Source organism: Scyliorhinus torazame, chromosome 1, assembly GCF_047496885.1.
Source record: "Scyliorhinus torazame isolate Kashiwa2021f chromosome 1, sScyTor2.1, whole genome shotgun sequence".
NCBI classification, from domain to species: domain Eukaryota; kingdom Metazoa; phylum Chordata; class Chondrichthyes; order Carcharhiniformes; family Scyliorhinidae; genus Scyliorhinus; species Scyliorhinus torazame.
Genome location: NC_092707.1, coordinates 22,154,555 through 22,177,819, shown reverse-complemented (window position 1 = coordinate 22,177,819; position 23,265 = coordinate 22,154,555). Strand labels below are relative to the sequence as shown.

At 48.1% G+C, this 23,265-nt stretch overlaps 1 protein-coding gene across 1 annotated transcript in view; it reads left to right on the top strand.

The window, feature by feature from the left end:
• The window catches only part of wscd2 (WSC domain containing 2), a 351,702-nt gene that overhangs the window by 250,908 nt on the left and 77,529 nt on the right, over positions 1-23,265 (top strand). The gene's annotated exons all lie outside the window — the stretch shown is intronic.

Genomic DNA, 23,265 nt, shown 5'->3' with positions numbered 1-23,265 from the left:
AATACAGTGGGTGCTTCAAAATGGAGGTGCACAGTAGCACAAGTGGATAGCACTGTGGCCTCACAGCGCCAGGGTCCCAGATTCGATTCCCCACTGGCTCACTGTCTGTGCGGAGTCTGCACGTTCTCCCCGTGTCTGCGTGGGTTTCCTCCGGGTGCTCCGGTTTCCTCCCACTGTCCAAAGACACGCAGCTCAGGTGGATTGGCCATGCTAAATTGCTCTTAGTGTCCAAAAAGGTTAGGAGGGGTTACTGGGTTACAGGGATAGGGTGGAAGTGAGGGCTTAAGTGGGTCGGTGCAGACTCGATGGGCCGAATGGCCTCCTTCTGCACTGTATGGTCTATGTTCTATGTTCTCACTTTCCTCAGCTTATCAAATCATAAATTTTTTTAAACGTCTCTCGCAGCCAGGCCACCACTGTGGGGGTGTGGAATCCTCTACAGAGTAACCTGTTTCTGCTTCTCCACCCAGGAAAACTCAAGGCCTGCCTGGACTGCTACCCCTCTCCCCCCCACCCCACCCCCCCCAACACCCAACCCCCCAACTGGGTCTGCTACTGGGAGGTAACATTCATACACTTAAACTGGCCCCCACTGTCTGCAGGATCCTGGAGTCGGCCTTCTTTGATTAACCTCGAGCGGGCCTGATCAGCCATCCGCCAAGTGTGAATGGGTAACCCTGTTGCCCCACATTCAGCTCCCAGCTCTGGTATTCAGTCCAACATGCATCATCGGATTTCACGCTTGCAAAATCTTACTTCATGTCCTCACATTTGTAACTCTTTGGGCTGGATTCTCTGTTTCTCGGCTCAAACGGAGAATTCCACGGGCGTTTTACAATGAAAAAATCGGCGGACACCCCTCACCGATCCCGGGACCGGTGAGGGGCAAGCTGTGCCGCCAGATGAAACTCCCGGCTCCCGTGCCGAAAACAGCTGGAGGCTGGGTCCCTGGCCGTGCATGCTCACAGCGACGGCCTGCAGCGGTCACGCTGTACAACATGGCGCCGGCTGTGCGCGGACCTGACCCGCCACCTGCGACCCCGCAGTCCACCCCATGGCCACCGCTCATCAGCCCCCCAGCCTTCGCGGATGCCCACCCCCGGCGAGCAGCACGGATCCCGGCCGTGTGGGACGCCGCTGGACACCGTCCGCAGCCATCACGCCGGATTCTGAACCGCTGAGACCGCAGCATGTCCCGCGCGGTCGGGAAGTCGCCCCATCGGGGGCGGAGCATCGCGGGAGTGTCGGCCGATGACGTGCTAATGGCATTGCAACGGCGCGCGGCGCAGCGATGCAATGATGTTATCTTGGAGGGGGCGGAGCATGGCTGTCCGGCATCAAACCGGCGGTGCCCCCGATTTGGGTGTCGGAGTGGATTCTCGGCCCGATCGCTGATTACGATATCGTGTCAGGCAACGGAGAATCCCATCTGAAACCTATGGGGCGAAATTCTCCCCCAACGGCGGGATGCCCGCCAACTGACGCCAAAGCCGGCGCAAATCAGACGGGCATCGCGCCGGCAAAAAGGTGCGGAAGTCTCCGCATCTTTGGCGGCCTAGCCCCAACATTGAGGGGCTAGGCCGACGCCGGAGGGATTTCCGCCCCGCCAGCTGGCGGAAATGGCGTTTGTTGCCCCGCCAGCTGGCGCGGAAATGCGGCGCATGCGCGGGAGCGTCAGCGGCCGCTGTCAGTTTCCCAGCGCATGCGTGGGAGCGTCAGCGGCCGCTGTCAGTTTCCTGCGCATGCGCAGTGGGGAGAGTCACTTCCGCCTCCACCATGGTGGAGGCCGTGGCGGAGGCGGAAGGGAAAGAGTGCCCCCACGGCACAGGCCCGCCCGCGGATCGGTGGGCCCCGATCGCGGGCCAGGCCACCGTGGGGGCACCCCCCGGGGTCAGATCGCCCCGCGCCCCCCCCCAGGACCCCGGAGCCCGCCCACGCCGCCTGGTCCCGCCGGTAAATACCAGGTTTGATTTACGCCGGCGGGACAGGCAATTCCTGGGCGGGACTTCGGCCCAACCGGGCCGGAGAATCCAGCGGGGGGTCCCGCCAACCGGCGCGGCCGGATTCCCGCCCTCGCCCAATCTCCGGGAGCGGAGACTTCGGCGGGGGCGGGGGCGGAATTCACGGCGGCCAACAGCCATTCTCCGACCCGGCGGGGGGTCGGAGAATGACGCCCATAGTTAAAATGGAATCTTGGTGTAAATCCACCCTCCCACCAATGGCATTTAGCTTTGTACCTCCTGGCCCCTCAGCCTGTGCTCCACACAAATCTACTTACCAGCTTCCCACAATGTTTGCTACTTTACTGTAAATAATAATATAAAATCAAAGTTTTACATGAAATTAAATAGAGTGGATGACTTCAACATTGGAAGTGCATTCCTTCCAACTCCATCTGAAAAGTGCAATTATTCTTGACATGTGGCAACCCATGTCCAATGAGTCAAGGAAAGGTCAAGATTTCTATATTTCGCACAAATAATTGAAGTGAGTGAGCAAATGCTGCATGGCTGGGTACTGGCTCCTATAAATCATTTCATGTCAAATACAACCTGGTTCCTCGAAATAAAAGAAAATAGTAAAATAGCCTTTGCTCAGCCCCCAAAATGAGTCTTGGTCTGAACTGCAGGAGAGCTCAAAGGCTGCTCCTGGAGTCCCGGAGAATGATTGACATGTCTACGCATAAGGTAGGTGGATCATTCGAGCTCATGTCATCCAGCCACTGGGATTGGCTATCGTCATTGCGGGTCAGAGAGGAATCCTCTTGCTGGTTTTGCATAAGGCTCTTTTCCTGCATTTTCTTTGCCTTTCCCGGGAGAATGTATGATTGCAGAGTGTGAGCTAGGGATGAGAGAGCACTGATATACAAAAATTCAACATTCCTTATTTGTCTTCTTTTTTCGACTGCTGGTTATATTTATGTCACTGCATATAGCCTTATCCCTCCCTTCCCTTGTAACTTTCTCCAGCCCAACAACCTCCCCCCCCCCACTCCCCTCAAGATATCTGCGCTTCTCTAATTCTGACTTCTTGCACATCCTCGACTTTAATCTTTCCACCATTGGCAACCATGCCTTCAGCTGCCTGGACCCTAAGCTCTGGAATATTCTCTCAGAACCTATCTGCATCTTTAAGACACTGCTACAAGGCTAACTCTTCATCTATAATCTTCATTAGTGTCACAAGTAGGCTTACATTACACTGCAATGAAGATACTGTGAAAATCCCCCAGTCGCCACACTCCGGCACCTGTTCGGGTACACTGAGGGAGAATTCAGAATGTCCAATTCACCTAACAGCACACCTTTCGGGACTTGTGGGAGGAAACCGGAGCACCCGGAAGAAACCCCTGCAGACAGGGGAGAACGTGCAGACTCCGCACAGACAGTAACCCAAGCCAGGAATCGAACCCGGTTCCTGACGCAATGAAGCAACAATACTAACCACTGTGCTACTGTGCTTCCCCGGTACAGTAGTGGGACAGTAGGGGACAGTGGTACTGTCATTGGCTTAGTAATTTTGGACTGGTGCACCTTCAGAGACATGAGTCCAGATCCCAGCATGGATGAAGGAATTTAAATGCAATTAATACATTTAGAATAAAATGATAGTATTGCATTTTGTAGCAGAAAAAGACTTTTACGCTGGGTATGTGCAGAAGTACGATTTTCGGAAAATCTGGAATCCTCTTCTACACCAGGTTGATGTACACGTAGCAATCTACAACAAGCCAAGGACACCATTGCCTGTCCTAATACTTCGATATGGGCTCGGTGTCAAATTTTGTTTGATAATGCTTCTGTGAACTGCCTCTAACTATGTTGGAGGTGCTTTATAAATGCAAGTTGTTGTCAACCATCTCACTGGACGAGATTATTTGTATAACTATTGGTGCTAATTTTCTATGTCCGTTAGCAATTAGACCGGCACTGCGCAGACTTATTGCACACAACAACCAGGGAAGTGACATTTGCACACTTAATACACGTGCTTGTTTTTTGGGGGGATCAATAAATTTACTGATCCATTGTTCTGTCCAATTTCCTCTGCTTTCTTTCCCCAAGTTTTACGTTTTGCTCCAGCACATATTCAAACTACCAGTTGTTATGTATTGTGGCACACTTTCGGCATTGCCAAAGGGACTTTGTTCGGAACAAGAGGGTGTCTATTAATAAAGAGTAACTTGGTACAGGAGGTTTTGCAGCATTAGGCTGCCTCGGATCACAGCTCCAATTCCTCACATGCTTATCACATGGTTGCTCGATGTATTCTGCCCAAGAGAGGACTCCACCCTCTGGGGTGATCACTCACTCTCGATTTCCATTGGTCCCTCAAGTCAGCTGATCCTCTTCTGCCTTACTTTCTGTGGTGTTCTTTGTGTTGCTAATTCTAGGATGGTTGGCATAGTGTTCACAAAGACCACAAATAGCTTTTACATTGAACAAAGCCATTGTTTTATTAACACTACTTAATTGGATTTGATGCCAACTCCTATATAACAAACAGTTGATAATAAACATATAATCAACACTCATCTGGTTTAGGGGCTGGTTTAGCACAGTGGGCTAAACAGCTGGCTTGTAATGCAGAACAATGCCAGCAGCACTGTTCAATTCCCGTACCGGCCTCCCCGAACAGGCGCTGGAATGTGGCGACTAGGGGCTTTTCACAGTAACTTCATTGAAGCCTACTTGTGACAATAAGCGATTATTATTATTATCTACTACTAGTTTCTACACAAATACAATAACTATGATCTGCTCTCACTCACACTATCTCTCCTTCAGTCTGTCCTCTAGCTTTCTCCTCAACCTCTCACCCACAAGGCTTAGCATTGATGTCTTGTATAGTTCTTCATCTAGCTCCCACTAGTGGCTGATTTGGACATAACATTATCCCTTGCAGTTCTTAAGAAGAACAAAGAAAAGTATGGATTTGTCAAGATGCCACTTCAACGTCACTATTGTCCCTACTTCCACCACCTCCTCCGGCAGCGGGTTCCAAGCACCCACTACCCTCTGTGTAAAAAACTTGCCTCGTACACCTCCTCTAAACCTTGCCCCTCGCACCTTAAACCTATGCCCCCTAGTAATTGACCCCTCTACCCTGGGAAAAAGTCTCTGACTATCCACCCTGTCTATGCCCCTCATAATTTTGTAGACCTCTATCAGGTCGCCCCTCAACCTCCATCATTCCAGTGAGAACAAACCGGGTTTATACAACCTCTCCTCATAGCTAATGCCCTCCATACCAGGCAACATCCTGGTAAATCTCTTCTGCACCCTCTCTAAAGCCTCCACATCCTTCTGGTAGAGTGGTGACCAGAATTGAACACTATACTCCAAGTGTGGCCTTGGAGCTGCAACATGACTTGCCAATTTTTATACTCAATGCCCCGGCCAATGAAGGCAAGCATGCCGAATGTGTTCTTGACTACCTTCTCCACCTGTGTTGCCCCTTTCAGTGATCTGTGGACTGTACACAAAGATCTCTCTGCTAGTCAATATTCTTGAGGGTTCTACCATTTACTGTATATTCCCTACCTGTATTAGACCTTCCAAAATGCATTACCTCACATTTGTCCGGATTAAACTCCATCTGCCATCTCTCCACCCAAGTCTCCAAACAATCTAAATCCTGCTGTATCCTCTGACAGTCCTCATCGCTATCCGCAATTCCACCAATCTTTGTGTCATCCGCAAAGTTACCAATCAGACCAGTTACATTTTCCTCCAAATCATTTATATATACTACAAACAGCAAAGGTCCCAGCACTGATCCCTGCGGAACACCCTAGTCACAGCCCTCCAATCAGAAAAGCACCCTTCCATTGCTACTCTCTGCCTTCTATGACCTAACCAGTTCTGTATCCATCTTGCCAGCTCACCCCTGATCCCGTGTTACGTCACCTTTTGTACCAGTCTGCCATGAGGGACCTTGTCAAAGGCCTTACTGGAGTCCATATAGACAACATCCATTGCCCTACCTGCATCAATCATCTTTGTGACCTCCTCGAAAAACTCTATCCGGTTAGTGAGACACGACCTCCCCTTCACAAAACCGTGCTGCCTCTCGCTAATACGTCCACTTGCTTCCAAATGGAAGTAGATCCTGTCTCGAAGAATTCTCTCCAGTAATTTCCCGACCACTGACGTAAGGCTCACTGGCCTGTAGTGCCCTCGATTATCCTTGCTACCCTTCTTAAACAGACGAACAACATTGGCTATTCTCCAGTCCTCCGGGACATCACCTGAAGACAGTGAGGATCCAGAGATTTCTGTCAAGGCCTCAGCAATTTCCTCCCTTGCCTCCTTCAGTATTCTGGGGTAGATCCCATCAGGCCCTGGGGACTTATCTAACTTATCTTCTCAAAATGGAGAACTGTGACCAGTGGTGTTCCACAGGGATCTGCGCTGGGACCACTGTTGTTTGTGATATACATAAATGATCTGGAGGAAGGTATAGGTGGTCTGATTAGCAAGTTTGCAGATGACACTAAGATTGGTGGAGTAGCTGATAGTGAAGGGGACTGTCAGAGAATACAGCAGAATATAGATAGATTGGAGAGTTGGGCGGAGAAATGGCAGGTGAAGTTCAATCCAGGCAAATGCGAGATGATGCATTTGGAAGATCCAATTCAAGAGCGAACTAAACGGTAAATGAAAAAGCCCTGGGGAAAATTGATGTACAGAGAGATTATCATAGAGTCATAGAATTTACAGTGCAGAAGGAGGCCATTCGGCCCATCGAGTCTGCACCGGCTCTTGGAAAGAGCACCCTACCCAAGGTCAACACCTCCACCCTATCCCCATAACCCAGCAACCCCACCCAACACTGGGTGTTCAGGTCCATTGAATCCTGAAGGTGGCTGTGCAGGTCGATAGAGTGGTCAAGAAGGCATACGGCATGCTTTCCTTCATCGGAAGTGGTATGGAGTACAAGAATTGGCAGGTCATGTTACAGTTGTATAAGACTTTGGTTCGGCCACATTTGGAATACTGCGTACAGTTCTGGTCACCACATTACCAAAAGGATGTGGATGCTTTGGAGAAGGTGCAGAGGAGGTTCACCAGGATGTTGCCTGGTATGGAGGCGCTAGCTATGAAGAGAGGTTGAGTAGATTAGGGTTATTTTCATTAGAAAGACGGAGGTTGAGGGGGGACCTCATTGAGGTCTACAAAATCATGAGAGATATAGACTGGGTGGATAGCAAGAAGCTTTTTCCCAGAGTGCGGGACTCAATTACTAGGGGTCACGAGTTCAAGGTGACTCCTTGCTTAAGTTCCTTCCTACTTTCCTCATATTCCACACAGGCTTTGTTTGTTCCCAGCCTTCTAGCCCTGACAAATGCCTCCTTTTTCTTTTTGACGAGGCCGACAATATCTCTCATTATCCAAGGTTCCCGAAATTTGCCGTATTTATCCTTCTTCCTCACAGGAACATGCCAGTCCTGAATTCTTTTCAACTGACATTTGAAAGCCTCCCACATGTCAGATGTTGATTTACCCTCAAACATCCACCCCCAGTCTAGGTTCTTCAGTTCCCACCTAATATTGTTATAATTAGCCTTCCCCCAATTTAGCACATTCACTCTAGCACCACTCTTATCCTTGTCCACCAGCACTTTAAAACTTACTGAATTGTGGTCACTGTTCCTGAAATGCTCCCCTCCTGAAACTTCTACCACTTGGCCGGGCTCATTCCCAATACCAGGTCCATCCAGCCCCTTCCCTAGTTGGACTGTCTACATATTGTTTTAAGAAGCCCTCCTGGATGCTCCTTACAACCTCTGCCCCATCCAAGCCCCGAGCACTAAGTGAGTCCCAGTCAATATTGGGGAAGTTAAAGTCACCCATCACAACAACTCTGTTGTTTTTACTCTTTTCCAAAATCTGTCTTCCTATCTGCTCCTCTATCTCCCGCTGGCTGTTGGGTGGCCTGCAGTAAACCCCCAACATTGTGACTGCACCCTTCTTATTCCTCATCTCTACCCACAGTGCCTCGCTGCCCTCTGAGGTGTCCTCCCTCAGTACAGCTGTGATATTCTCCCTAACTGCTAGCGCAACTCCTCCACCCCTTTTACATCCCCCTCTATCCTGCCTGAAACATCTAAATCCTGGAACGTTTAGCTGCCAATCCTGTCCTTTCCTCAGTCAGGTCTCTGTAATGGCAACAACATCATAGTTCCAAGTACTAATCCAAGCTCTAAGTTCATCTGCCTTACCTGTTATACTTCTTGCATTCAACCATATGCACTTCAGGCCACCAGTCCCGCTGTTTTCTGCAACTTCACCCTGTCTGCTCTGCCTCAGAGCCATACTGGCCCTATTCCCTAGTTCTCCCTCAGTTTTTTCACCTTCTGACCTATTGCTCTGGTACCCACCCCAATGCCATACTAGTTAAACCCACTTGTGTGACACGGGCAAATGTCGCGGCCAGTATATTTATGCCTCTCCAGTTTACTTGCAATCTGTCCTTCTTATACAGGTCACCCCTGGTCCAGATACCTGAAACCCTCCCTCCTACACCAGCAGTTTAGCCACGTGTTTAGCTGCTCTATCTTCCTATTTCTAGCCTCACTAGCACGTGGCACAGGGAGTAATCCTGAGATTACAACCCTAGAACAAACAAAGGACAACGAAAATTACAGCACAGGGACAGGCCCTTCGGCCCTCCCAGCCTGCGCCGATCCAGATCCTTTATCTAAACCTGTCGCCTATTTTCCAAGAATCTACTTCACTCTGTTCCCTGCCCATTCATATATCTGTCTAGATGCATCTTGAATGATGCTATCGTGCCCGCCTCTACCACCTCTGCTGGCAAAGCGTTCCAGGCACCCACCACCCTCTGCATAAAAAACTTTCCACGCACATCTCCCTTAAACATTCCCCCTCTCACCTTTAAGTCGTAACCCCTTGTAATTGACACCCCCACTCTTGGAAAAAGCTTGTTGCTATCCACCCTGTCCATGCCTCTCAGAATTTTGTAGACCTCAATCAGGTCCCCCTCAACCTCTGTCTTTCCAACAAAAACAATCCTGATACACCAACCTTTCTTCATAGCTAGCACCCTCCATACCAGGAAACATCCTGGTGAACCTCCTCTGCATCCTCTCTAAAGCATCCACATCCTTCTGGTAATGTGGCGACCAGAACTGCATGCAGTATTCCAAATGTAGCCTAACCAAAGTCCTATACAACTGTAACATGACCTGCCGATATAGCCTAGAGGTCCTGCCTTTTAACATTCTGCATAGCTCCCTGAACTCCTGCTGCAGGACCTCATCCCCCTTCCTGCCTATGTCATTAGTACCAATATGTACCACGACCTCTGCCTGTTTGCCCTCCCCCTTCAGGATGCCCGCTACCCTTCCTGAGACATCCTGGACCCTGGCACCAGGGAGGCAACATACCATCCTGGAGTCACTTTCACATTCACAGAAATGCCTATCTGTGCCCCTGACTATAGAGTCCCCTATGACTATTGCTCTTTTGCACTTTGACCCTCCCTAATAATAATATTATTATTATTTTTTCAAATTTAACAGATTCCCAACCAGCCAACCAGGTCACAGCTTGACTGTGTTGTCACTTCAGTTTTTCCGCCCCGCACAATTTGAAAAGGTAATAAAATCACTTACCTTCCCGGGCTGCTCTCTGGATCTCTCCCTGCAGATTAACAGTTACAAACCAGAAGAAAGAAGACACAACGATAGGGGGAAAAGCACCTCCTCCCACTCTGCAGGATGCCTTGACCTCACCGTTACTGAGTGTGCATTGTGTTTGCCTTTTATACAGAACTCAGCTCACCGAAGATGAGTCACACGACGTAGCTTAAAGCAGAAGAATGCATTTCAATACAATTCACACCTTTAGCCACTAATTTCCGCCATCTGCATGCTCCTATGTGCATACAATTGCTGCTCCAACCGAACCACGTGGTCTGTGAGGAGCTGCCATTGGTTACATTTGCTGCAGATGTAGTCGACCGGAACGCTGGAAGCATCACAGGTCCGCCACATCTCACAGTGGGAGCACTGCACCCCGCTGAGTGACATTTAAACTCTAATTAATTTATTTAAAATAAACACTTGAATTATTATTAGATTGAGTTACAATTAACTATATGGCCCTGACGCTAGATTTTTATTGTAAAATCAAATGCTAAATACCGATCTCTGCCCTCAGGTTTAGTTACTCCACTGTCTAGTTAATCAATTAGATTTGTTTTGCAATATTATTATTATTTTTTCAAATTTAACAGATTCCCAACCAGCCAACCAGGTCACAGCTTGACTGTGTTGTCACTTCAGTTTTTCCGCCCCGCACAATTTGAAAAGGTAATAAAATCACTTACCTTCCCGGGCTGCTCCCTGGATCTCTCCCTGCAGATTAACAGTTACAAACCAGAAGAAAGAAGACACAACGATAGGGGGGAAAGCACCTCCTCCCACTCTGCAGGATGCCTTGACCTCACCGTTACTGAGTGTGCATTGTGTTTGCCTTTTATACAGAACTCAGCTCACCGAAGATGAGTCACACGACGTAGTTTAAAGCAGAAGAATGCATTTCAATACAATTCACACCTTTAGCCACTAATCAGGCTTCAAGTGCCTGGGATTACTGCCACTCAGCGATTAGGGGTGGGGGCAGCTTTAGTCAATCAGACATTAAGCTACACATTGAACTTTCAACTGAAAAACAGGACAAATAGATTGAACTCTTACCTTTCTTGATTTCCTTCCTTGGTTACCTCACTGCACCAAATTATCAAGTTCCCATTCCCACTCTGGCTGTCTCTCACCCAGGATGTCTCGACTTCACCCTGCGCAAGCTTTACATTTATGATAATACCAACTGTCTAACGAGACAGGCACCACAAACACTACGCAAAGTGAATCATCACAGAATGGACATCCAAAATCCACCTCTCTGGAAACTGGAAATCTAGGCATGTTTGAAAATATTCCAAATCCTTCAATTGCATAAATACCGAGTTTATGCTGGTGCATTAATGGTAACTATAGGAAGAGTTTCACAGTTGGTAAATGAACAATAAAATAGCTGTTTTCTCCTGGGAAATCTGGGATGCTGTTCCCAGATCAGAATAAGGGAACAAAGAGGCCATTCTCGGGTTGATCGTAAAGGACAGATTCAGCAAGAGTTGTACAAACACAGGACCTGAGTCCATCACAGTGCTTTAGGGTCAGCCTCCAACCCTATCCCTCCTTATTCCTTGGTCACAAAGCTGCCTGATCCGCTGGTGCGATAGAGTCGGAAATTCGCTCCACACTTCTATTCGCAACATTCCCAGCCACTTTCAAGGGCAGGGATCAGGAATGATCATTTCACCCTGTCCCCCAGGAAGCCTGTGTGAAGGAATCCGTCGGTAATCTATGGCCGGGATTCTTCGGTCAACGGGCCTTTGGCTGGTCCGACAAATTTCCATTCCCGCTCACGATGAATCCCGCCACTCGCGGGACCGGAAAACCCTGGCCGCTATCTTTTTATTTTTCCAGTCAACTGATACTTGCTCCATTTTAAATGGCTGAACAGGGTTGAACTCTTGTCCAAAGCCTGGGGAAATCCGAAATGGGGCACATTCTGGGTTTCGGATTTTGGACGTGTACCGAACTAAGCTGGGGAAAAAAGGTCTATTTTGTTCCACGTCGGGTATTCGCCAATACATGAGCGCCAAGGGGAAAGGGCTTTTGAAAAAGATGTTAATACAGTAAGTCACTGACAAAATTCAATATAGCAATATAGAATGGAATCGTGGTGCACTCAGGCATTCTGAAGATGCCTTTGAATGAATATAAATGTTCCAGTTCACCTGCCCTGTAACTCAGTGAATAAAACAGTGTTACAGTAAAATTGCTGTGAAAACTTCAGCAATGCTTCTCCATTTCCTCAGCCCTTGCAGAGAAGCAAAGTGCGCCTCCGAGACTAATAGAAACTAACCTACAGCCATAAAGCACCTAGATGTTTATTTCCCCCTCTCCCAACTTGGTGCAAAAGCTATTTGCTCAAGGACAACCTGACCTAAAACGAGCAGGAGGCCGTGTTTGCAATCAATTTTGTATTTCCTCACCTTTGCTCCTTTAGTCACCAAATCTGTCACAATAGAGGGGGGGGGAATCAACACTATTTGCAGACACCTGACACTTTATTCGAAAGAAACACTATTTGCCTGACACGCTACTTGAACTACAGCAGTAAACTTCCATTTGCACTCTGAAGTGTCAACATCTTTCTGACGTCCGTTACGACTTGTCCGTCAACGGTTTAGTTTCAGTTAATTCCCGCGCGGGCTTTTAGTTTGTTTCCCGGCAATTGCCAGTTTTCCGACAGTGTGCTATTAGCTGCTGGAAAATACAAACACAGATTCGTGGTCTGCCCGAGAGCTTTCTAAAACCCGTAGCTGCAAACTCAGCGTCAATGGGAGGAGGGAGAGTGGGATTATATGGAGAGCTCTTTGAAAGACCTGGCCCAGGTATGTCAGGCTGAATGGTCTCATCTTCTGCTGTGAAATCCTGTCAGCTGCTATCATGTTTTATTTTTGTTGAAAATTATGTTTTATTTTATTTTACCTGACCCTGGCATCTAAAGTGAGAGATCTTAACTTGAAGATGTTACCGGTGTTTAATTTTAATCATCTTTATTGTCTCAAGTAGGCTTACATTAATACTGCAATAAAGTTACGGTGAAAAGCCCCTAGTCGCCACATTCCACCGCCTGGTCAGGTACACTGAGGGAGAGTTCAGAATGTCCACTTCACCTAACAAGCACGTCTTTCGGGACTTGTGGGAGGAAACCGGAGCCCCCGGAGGAAACCCACGCAGGCACGGGGAGAAAGTGCAGACTCCGCACAGACAGTGACCCAAGCTGAGAGTCGAACCTGGTACCTTGGCGCTGTGCAGCAACAGTGCTATCCACTGTGCTACCGTGTCGCCCTGTGTTCCAACCTTTCCACATATTCAGCCCAGTTCTCGTTCTCTTTCACCAACTCACTAACAGATCCAAACATAGCCATAGTGCTGCTATCTTGTCTTCCATCGGTAAACATGGCAAAACTCTGTGTTGAAAGTAAAAAGCAAATGCGGGAAAAATCTCAGCAGGTCTGGCAGCATCTGTAGGGAGAGAAAAGAGCTAACAAAGCTTTGACAAAGAATCATTGGACTCGAAACTCGCTGCCAGACCTGCGGAGATTTTCCAGCATTTTCTTTTTGGTTTCAGATTCCAGCATCCGCAGTAATTTGCTTTTATCTGAGTTCTTTTATCCTCATCGCCAAAAATATATGACCACAAAAAGGTATGTGTTGTGAAAGTTAATTTTCTCCATATAAAAAAGTTTAAAATACGTATGGACTGTAGCTAGTTAAACATCGAAATAATAATAACTGAAAAGAATCAGAAATAAGGCAGTTAAATACAAATACGTACAGGCAGCAACAACCATTGATGTCACGGCACTGACTGATGACATCAGCAATGCATTTAATTGAGAAGATGTATAATAATAACATTCTCCAACAGACAGTGATCAATGTTACCTTTACAACTTTGATTTCTTTGCATGCTGAGAAATTTGCTGTCTTGATTTTTTCCGCACTGCTGTTCATTTCCTTGCTGTTTAGACAGCTGGCTGCCTTTTCTCCGACCAACACGTTGATGTCACGAACAGAAAGGCGTAGTAGTTACAAAACACAGGATGGGGATTTCTCGGCGGCGGTGGTGGGAGTTTCCCATCCCCTTCCTGTCCGCGGGGTTTTGTGTGCCCCTCCTCCTCCATTCCTGGGGAACGCATCATTGGCAGGAGGGGAAAATCCCGCCGGCAGGTAATGCCGGAAAACTTCGTCCACAGGGTGTACAGTAAACTGTATCAATCATGAAAAGAAAGATTCACATTTGTATATCACCTTGGGCTCCCCGAGAAAGCTTTACAACCAATCAAGTACCTTCTGAAATTTAGTTCCTTTTGTAATGTAGCCAATTTGTGCGTAGCAAAGCCGTACAAAAGGCGACACGATAATGACTAGATAATCTGGTTTTAATAATGTAGATTTGAGAAGCCTATTTACTCCCCTGCTGCTTCAGTCAAAATAATGCCAGAGGATCTTTTACTCCACCTTGGATGTGGGATAGGGCCTCAGTTTAATATCTCATCCAAAAGATGGCACCTCCTACAGTGCAACACTCCCTCAGTACGGGCATAGGTTTTGGGATTTGAACCCAAAGCCTCCTGACTAAGAGGCAAGTGTGGTAAACACTGAGCCCTGGCTGATATTTGGCTCCGAACCTTTTCATGAATTTTTCAGTGAACAAATTGTTCTTCCCCCCTCGAGGAGATATCACTCTTTAATAAAGTTGTGTTTGAACTGGGGTTGTATCTGTAGTGTTAACGCTTCAGTTTGACCCACAAAACGGTTCTTTTCACGTGAACATTTATTTTGCAATGCGAATGTCAGAGATTGTGCAACAACGTAGCTTAGTGGTTAGCATAATTGCTTCACAGCTCCAGGGTCCCAGGTTCGATTCCCGGCTTGGGTCACTGTCTGTGCGGAGTCTGTACGTTCTCCCCGTGTGTGCGTGGGTTTCCTCCGGGTGCTCCGGTTTCCTCCCACAGTCCAAAGATGTGCAGGTTAGGTGGATTGGCCATGATAAATTGCCATGAGTGTCCAAAATTGCCCTTGGGGTTGGGTGGGGTTACTGGGTTACGGGGATAGGGTGGAGGTGTTGACCTTGGGTAGGGTGCTCTTTCCAAGAGCCGGTGCAGACTCGATGGGCCGAATGGCCTCCTTCTGCACTGTAAATTCTATGATAATCTATGAAAGCCAATTTAAGATTGTCAGCTGACTCGTGGCATAGCCCAGTTATGAGTGCTAGTAGCCACAAATATTCACACACAGGGGCTCAATCCCTTGCAGACAAAATGAACACGTCCACACTTTGCACTTTCTCAACAAAATCGAAGTTCAGAACATGCTCCGAATTCAAACCAGGTTCTCTCAGAATGGAACAGTTTTCTATTCGGAGGTTTTTGAAAAGATCTTGGAATGGATTCTCTGTCCCGCCACACCCGCTTTCTGGTGTGGCGTTCCTCCGTCCGCCAGCTGGCCAATGGGCATCCCCACGCCATCGGGAAACCCGCGGGCGTCAGTACATTGCTGGGTCCCAGTGACGGAGAATCCAGCCCCCTGACTTTGAAGTAGGTATCTGAGAATAGAGCAGAATCTGTGGCTGGGACTTTCCCTCCCGTTCGCGGCAGCCAGGTTTCCAGAGCGGAAAATATCGCCAGAATGTTAAAGCCGCGTTTCACGTCGTCGCAAACACGGGAAGTGATCGTTCATGCCCCCCGTCAGTGGCGGGCTGCTTTTTCCACCTTTCAACAACATCGTCTCAGAAGACATGCAGCAGGCGAGCAGTACGCCCAAAATGCTGAATTGATGGCGAGGAGGGTCAATCAGAGGCTGCGCACCAGCGATACATCTTGGATCCCCTGCCTGCCTTTCTTACACTAAGTCGTGCTCTATATGGCACAAAAAGCTGCCATTGCCGATAGCGGCCTCAACACTGCTTTTCCCACCCGGCATCGGACTTTCGCGATAACGGAGAACATCTCGCCCACTGGTATTATGTGTATTAAATAGCTGGAATGATTAGAGAGCCAAAGACAGGAAGGGCAATGGATTGTGGATTGGACAAGACCCATTGCTGATGTCTCGGTGTTGCCAGAGCCCACCAACCGATGCAGTTGTGGCGCCCACAGATAGATGGCTGGATTTTTTTCGGGGGGGTGGGGGGGGGGCGGGGGTGCATGCTGATCACCCCCACCCCAAGCTAGAAAGCTGGCCAAAAACTGACCGATGGAAAAGAAGCACCCCTCCCCTCCCCCGCAGCAACGACACATTGCGATCATCACCAACAAGAGAAGTCTGGGACGCCCTGGGGGGAAGTCCTGCCCTCGGGAGCTGCCACTCCATCAGATTGGGTGGCAGCTCTCTCAGTGCCAGCAGCACCAGAACTCAGTGGTAGGTGCTGCGGAGACTGTAAGCAAAATCCTAACGGATCCCAGTCTCAGGAAGTCAGGGATATGGGCAGCTCGAGATCAGGGTGACTGTCTGTGCGGTGTCTGCACTTTCTCCCCGTGACTGCGTGGGTTTCCTCCGGGTGCTCCGGTTTCCACCCACAGTCCAAAGATGTGCAGATTGGGTGGATTGGCTGTGATAAATTGCCCCTGGACGGGGTTACGGGGATGGGGCCTAGGTAGCATGCTCTTTCAGAGGGCCGGTGCAGACTCGATGGGCCGAATGGCCTCCTTCTGCACTGTAAATTCTATGTAAATCTATATAACATAAGAGCAAGTGAGTAAAGAATAAAAATACGCCATCCCCATTCCTGCAATGGTTAACATCTGATATAATTCTTGAAGCAATTTTTAAAGTTCTATGCTTTGCTTAAATTAAGTAAGGTGCAAAGCTCCCAGAGATTAAGTGACATAAGGTTGACAGAATAATAATGAGTTTAATAAACCTGAAGTCTGCTATCGAACAAAATTATAATCAATGGTTCAGCACATTCAACGTTCTAATAGCAGCTCTCATATGTAAAATATTTCTTTTGAGTATTAGTTTGCAAGAGGCTTAATTTCCTCTCTGAAAGAAAATTAACTGGTTGCGTGCAAGTCATAGGCGCGCCAGAACATTGGTTTAAACCTGGGGTGGGGTTCTCCGGTTTCCAGCTGCGTGGATCTCTCTTCTCTCTTCCCGCCGCTTGTCAATGGGATTTCGCATTGGAGCTGCCCCACGCCGCCGGGAGACCCTTGGGCGGGGATGCGCTATCAGTGGGAAAAGAGACCCTCAACGGCTGGAGAATTCCGGCCCCGTCATCTGAAGCATGTGCAAGGTTACGGGGAGAAAACAGGGGAGTGTCGCTAGGTGAGTTGCTCATTTGGAGAGCTAGTGCACACACGATGGACGAATGGCCTCTTCCCGCACTGCAACAACTGTGTGATTCTCAGCAAAGGTGAAGCCCAGTTCGCAGCGAGGTAGACAAGAACACCTAGGACAAGTGCCTTGCCCAGGGGAACTTGTTCGATGTGGAGCTGTTTACCAGTTGAGGCACCTGTTATGGGCCAGGGTTTAGAGAACCCCAAAGTGTATCATGGAATTCACCTGACATACAACTTTTAATAGATTGTGTTAAGGGGAGCACACGGCCCACTCTTCAGGTGTGGTACAGTAGAAATGGAAAAGTATTTTTTAAAGCAAAACAATGTTTATTCTAGGAACTCAAGTTCACCTTTTGAAAACATACAGTGAACATCTTAGCAACCATTAATTCAAATACAGCCCCCAAAGACTACAACACTAAGTAATCCATTAAGCTTTCCTTTTAACATCCAGAAGACTTTTTAAAAAACCTTTAAAACAGAAGCACATCAGGTTAAAGTCACTACTGAGAGCAGTTATTCGTTTTCAATCACCAAAGGATCGATTTACATTCTATAGATTACAGAGAGACTCATACACCTTCTGGCTGTGACTGCAGCTTTCCAGCTCTGAAAACGAAACTAAAACACAACCTGCAGCAAACAGCCTAAAATGAAAGTAAAAAGCTGACAGACATCCCAGCTCCACTCACACTCTGACATCACTGATAAACACCCATTTCTTAAAGGTATATTTCTTAAACACCCATTTCTTAAAGGTAATCTCACATGACACACCCCATCCCTGGGATACACAGAAGTGAGAGGCAGTGGCGTAGTGATATTGTCGCTGGACTTATAATCCAGAGACCCAGATTCTGGGGACCAGGGTTCGAATCCCGCCACTGCAGATGGTGAAATTTGAATTCAATAAAAATCTGGAATTAAAAGTCTAAATTAAAGGTGACCATAAAACCATTGGCGATTGTCGTAAAAACCCATCTGGTTCACTAATGTCCTCCAGGGAAGGAAATTTGCTGTCCCTACCTGGTCTGGCCTACATGTGACTCCAGACCCACAGCAATGTGGTTGACTCTTAAATGCTCGCAGTGATGGGCAATAAATGCTGGCACAGCCCATGAATGAATAAAAAAAACAAGTTGCTACAAGTTGAATATGAAATACAAGTTTGCCTTTCAGTGCACAAGGTGGGTAAAGGTTTCAGCATCGAGTTGTTCCCCGTTGAAGGTTTAAGCCGCATGATGAACCAGACTGATGTCACAATGAAGTGCCAAAGATATCCGATCATCGCTTTCACAGTCGGATATTCTCAGTTTCGAAATGCTAGAGTGTACATTTTAAGCATAACTCGAGGTTACAACGCACTTGGCAACCGAAGTTAAATTAAAAGACTTTTAAAATGTCAGATTTGATTATTTGGTTGTTCAAAAAGTGAATCAAATTAAGAAATGCTCAGCACTTCCATCTGTTTCCACTTAGCAATCATCACTGCAAATTGGAAAGCCGTTTTCTTATTCGCAACAAATGCAGTTGTGTCTCAGGCATGCTTGCCTCTATTAAGCATGGGTTTTAGCAGTTGTTTGGTCAGTGGACAGAGCAAATTCTACACGTACAACAGGCAGCTCATGATTCATTCAGTAACCTTAGCAGGAACATTGTGAATTTGCAGGTTAAACAATTGCATTTGATTGTCTATCCAGCGGTTCATAGTTATTTAGTGAGGCATGTGATCATGCAAATGCAATGGGGCCTTAATTCAGCTTATGCCCATTAATAACCAATTTTGGCAGGGATAATTCATCAAAAGGTATGATAAAAAAGACTGTGAGATTGATGTGAGTGAATTGATGAGTGTGAATTCCTCCCATAACATCAAAGGTGTGTGGAGCAACCAGTCCAGCACTTTGATTAATCATTATTTCACGCAGCAGCAGTTGTTCGTAAGCACGTTCAATCCAGGGTGAAGCTTGATGACACCGTGTTGAATGCTGGACGTGTGGTAACGGCTGGCGCAAAAGACCAATTGGCCCATCAAGCTTGCTGCAAACTCGGGAAGCATGGAGCACCCTGACAAAACACTTGCTACCCCCACCCTGAATCCCCACCCTCCACTGCCTGCAGCTACTTCCCATTGTCAGCCCGATGATATCCTGGAAGAGGAAAAAAACCGTCCACTCAAATGAGCACGGTAGCACAGTGGATAGCACTGTTGCTTCACAACGCTGGAGTCCTAGGTTCGATTCTGGCTTGGGTCACTGTCTGTGCGGAGTCTGCACGTTCTCCCCGTGTCTGCGTGGGTTTCCTCCGGGCGCTCCGGTTTCCTCCCACAAGTCCCGAAAGACGTGCTGTTAGGTGAATTGGACATTCTGAATTCTCCCTCCGTGTGCCCAAGCAGGCGCCAGTGTGTGGCGATTAGGGGCTTTTCACAGTAACTTCATTGCAGTGTTGACGTGAGACACTAATAAAGATTATAATTCTTTGGCAACAAAAGTGAAACGAGCAGCAACCAAAGTGAGTGGAGAGAATGAGATCCCGCCACACTACTTGACAAAGGTCAGGGAATTCTTCCTTGTCTGGCCAATACTTGTTCCTCAACCAGCACCATCAGAGCAGGCCTTGGCGTTCACTAGTTGGTCATCAAGCTTGCCAACTCGCCACTGGTAAGGGCACTTCAGACGTGTTTATCGGCATTGAAGAGCTCCAAGATGGCCTGACAGTGTGAAAGGCACCACATGAATGGGATGTTCTTTGTCAAAGGTTATCAGATCCCTGCTTTGCAGGAGCTTCTTAATACTGGGTAGTATTGAGCAAATCCTGGCATTCCCTAGCGCGGCTGGAGAATATTGGAAATATGTATTGTTCCTGGGCTGTCTTTTACATCACTTTATGGGTGGCCCTGGGGTTACTGATGGCAACCTTAGAGCAGGTTTCAAGTTTCAGACCAGGCAAAAATAAATGACAGGTAGGCCTGAGAGAGAAATATTTGAGTGAATCGTTATTTGTTATTCCCAGGAAGACTCAAAACCCACCGTATCTTAATTTCCTTTGAGCGCTGCCTGTAATAATAAATTATTCATAAAACTGTTCCATTCATGATAACTTAACATTTTTGAGACGAGTTAATACCTAGGCTGGTATTAATTGCAGAAGGTCTCGAACCCATCGTGCTCAGCACTACCAAGGGGAATAGAACAGAAGAGGACACGAGGCACACTAAGAAGGAGCAATTAGTTTAAGCTCCAGGGCCAATGCTACCACTCGGCTAACTCGGTTCGGGAATTGAATCCACACTGCTGGCCTCGCTCTGCATCACGAACCAGCTGTCCAGCCAACTGAGCTAAACCGACTCCAGTTGCAGAAGGACCATTGAGTCTGCACCAACCCTCTGAAAGAGCACCCTGCTTAGGCCCACATGCCCACCCTATCCCCACATAACCACATCTTTAGACACGAAGGGACAATTTAGCATGACCAATCCACCTAACCTGCACTTCTTTGGACTGTGGGAGGAAACCGGAGCACCCGGAGGAAACTCACGCAGTCACGCAGTAATGATTATCGATTGTGTAAATTGCACAAAAAAAATCACCTAGTAAGTGTTGCAGGGACAGATCATTACACTATGTGAGTCACGTTAAACATTATAATGTGCATTTCTTCCAGTGCACATCCCGTGGAAAGTGTGCAACAATGAGAATGTGCAGTCAGTATTGGAATATTCTCATTTTCCATGTAAAATAATGCAGCAATTATAAGCTTGGTTTAGCACACTGGGCTAAGTCGCTGGCTTTGAAAGCAGACCAAGGCAGGCCAGCAGCACTGTTCAATTCCCGTACCAGCCTCCCCGAACAGGCGCCGGAATGTGACGACTCGGGGCTTTTCACAGTAACTTCATTTGAAGCCTACTTGTGACAATAAGCGATTTTCATTTTCATTTCCAGAATTTTTATTAAATGCACAATATTCATGTCCGCTAATTAATTGTGGGGAGGAAGGTGCACAGTTTCTCCGAGGGCTCCTAAGTTCGAGTCAGAAAAAGTTATAGACTTTTTTTTTAAAGAAAGCCTGCTAGCGAAAAGGGATTTCGGAGTAGCAGACAACGTTTTTATTTCAGAACAGATTTGAGGCCAGCTTGATTGTGACATACCAAATTGGCAATAGGTCTTTGCTCGCCAGTCATTGAGACCTTGGGCGGGATTCTCTAATCCTGAGGCTAAATGTTGACGCCGTCGTAAATGTCGTCGCGTTTCACAACGGCGTCAACAGGCCCTCAGGAGCAGCGATTCCGGGCCCCTCAGTAGGCCAGCACGGCACTGGAGTGATCCACGCCGCTCCAGCTGCCAATGCTCGCGTGAATGTGCGCATGCGCACTGCGGCCGGCGCGGTTGCGCGCATGCGCTGTGGCTTCCTTCTCCGCGCCAGCCCCGACGCAACATGGCATAGGGCTACAGGGGCCGGCGCAGAGCAAAAGAGGCCTCCAGCCCGGGAGGCCGGCCCGCTGATCGGTAAACCCCGATCGCGGGCCAGGCCACAGTGAAGGCCCCTCGAGGTCGGACCCCCCCTACTCCCCACCAGGCCTCCCCCGGTTGGATGCCCGCCGAGGTCCCGCCGGGTAAGACCACACGTGGACGACACCGGCGGGACTGGGATTTTTTTTACGGCCGCTCAGCCCGGGTGGAGAATTGCCGGAGGGGGCCACGTAGAGTGGCCCCCGACCGGCGCCGCCCCGACCGCGCTGGCGCCAATGGCGGCAATTCTCTGCTGTCCGGGGAATCGGCGGACCGGCGTCGGGGCGGTGTCGCACGATCCGCGCCCGGCGTGTGCTGAGAGAATCCCGCCCACTTCCGACCTTTCTCATTCTCTTTGGCAACTCACTGACCCCAACCATCACTCTGACTCTTCATCCAGAAGGAAAGTCAATTCCTGTACCGGCTGAAGGTATTCTTGAAGCATTCTCCACCTCGCCTGAGGTGTGGTGATCCTCAGGTTAAACCACCACCAGTCAGCTCCCCCTCAAAAGGGAAAGTGGCCTACGGTCACCTGGGACGGTGGCGACTTTACTTACTTACCTGTCAACCCCACTTCTCTGGCCGTATCCCAATACCCCGACAAGTTAATTTACTTCAAGTGCCCATCCAATTTTCAATCAGTCATTTTCTCTACTTCAACTGCCCTGACAGGCCGACAGTTCCAAATTATTAGCACTCTGTGTGGTCACGTTCTCCCTCACAGCCCTCCTGCATCTCTTCCCCAAAACTTTAAACCGGTTTCCCCTTGTGTTTGCACCATCGGCTAATGGGAACAACCTTTCTTTATCTATATACACCTATCATAGCCTGGAACATCCTGTATCATCCCTCCCTTAAACCACCTTTTCTCTCCAACCTAACTTTGTCGTAAAAATCCCTCCTCCCTGGCACCATTCTGGTAAATCTCCTCCGCACCTTGTCATGGACTCTCACAATCTTCCAGAACGGCATGGAGAGTTTAATAAATGTTCAGTGCAACTTTTGCTGCTTTTGTATTCATTCCTGTCTACTGATGAAACTAACCTCTCTCTCAATATGGCCGGCCACCTCCAAAGGTCAGGGCACCCGAATCCCAGGTCCCTCTGTCTCTGCACACTCTTTAGAACTGTGCCTGAAGTCCACATCACCTCTCCTGGTCCTTCCTGCCAAGATGTATCATTTCACACTTCTATGTACTGAAAACACTTGGTCCTGCTTCTGCCAGGCAAGAATAATCCTGCCAATCTTTCACCAACCACCAGTTTTAACTGGGCAACATCCTCCCAGTGAGATAATTCATTGTAATTAACTGTTGCACAGAGTTACATGGAATATGGAGCTCCAATCAGAAATTGGCCATTTGACCCAACTAGTCTTCGCAGTGTTGTGTGGCACAAAGATCTTCTTCCAATTTGCCCAGGCTTGAACCATTTAGCTTGGAATCAGAATAGCCCACATGAGGCTGAGGGAATAGCTGCCATCAATCCTTCGAAGGATGGTGAAGCCTGTTTCCCAACAAATTGCCATCGCAGTTTATTACGGAAAGTTCGCCAGCTTATACATGCAGTAACCCCAGATGGGCCTTCTGCTCGAATCTTACAGTGTTTATATTTCCCAAAGTTTATCCTCTCACTATCTCCTTTGGCCAGAAACAGTCCTGATTATTCATGCAGCGTGCGCGGTGCCTGACAGCCAGCTATTTACAAACCTCAGCGTTATCCAATTGGTTACTGTGCTAATCCAGCAGGGCTGTCAGGCGAACTGAAACCTACTTACAGGCTGGCAAGCAACAATAGTTTGTTCTCGA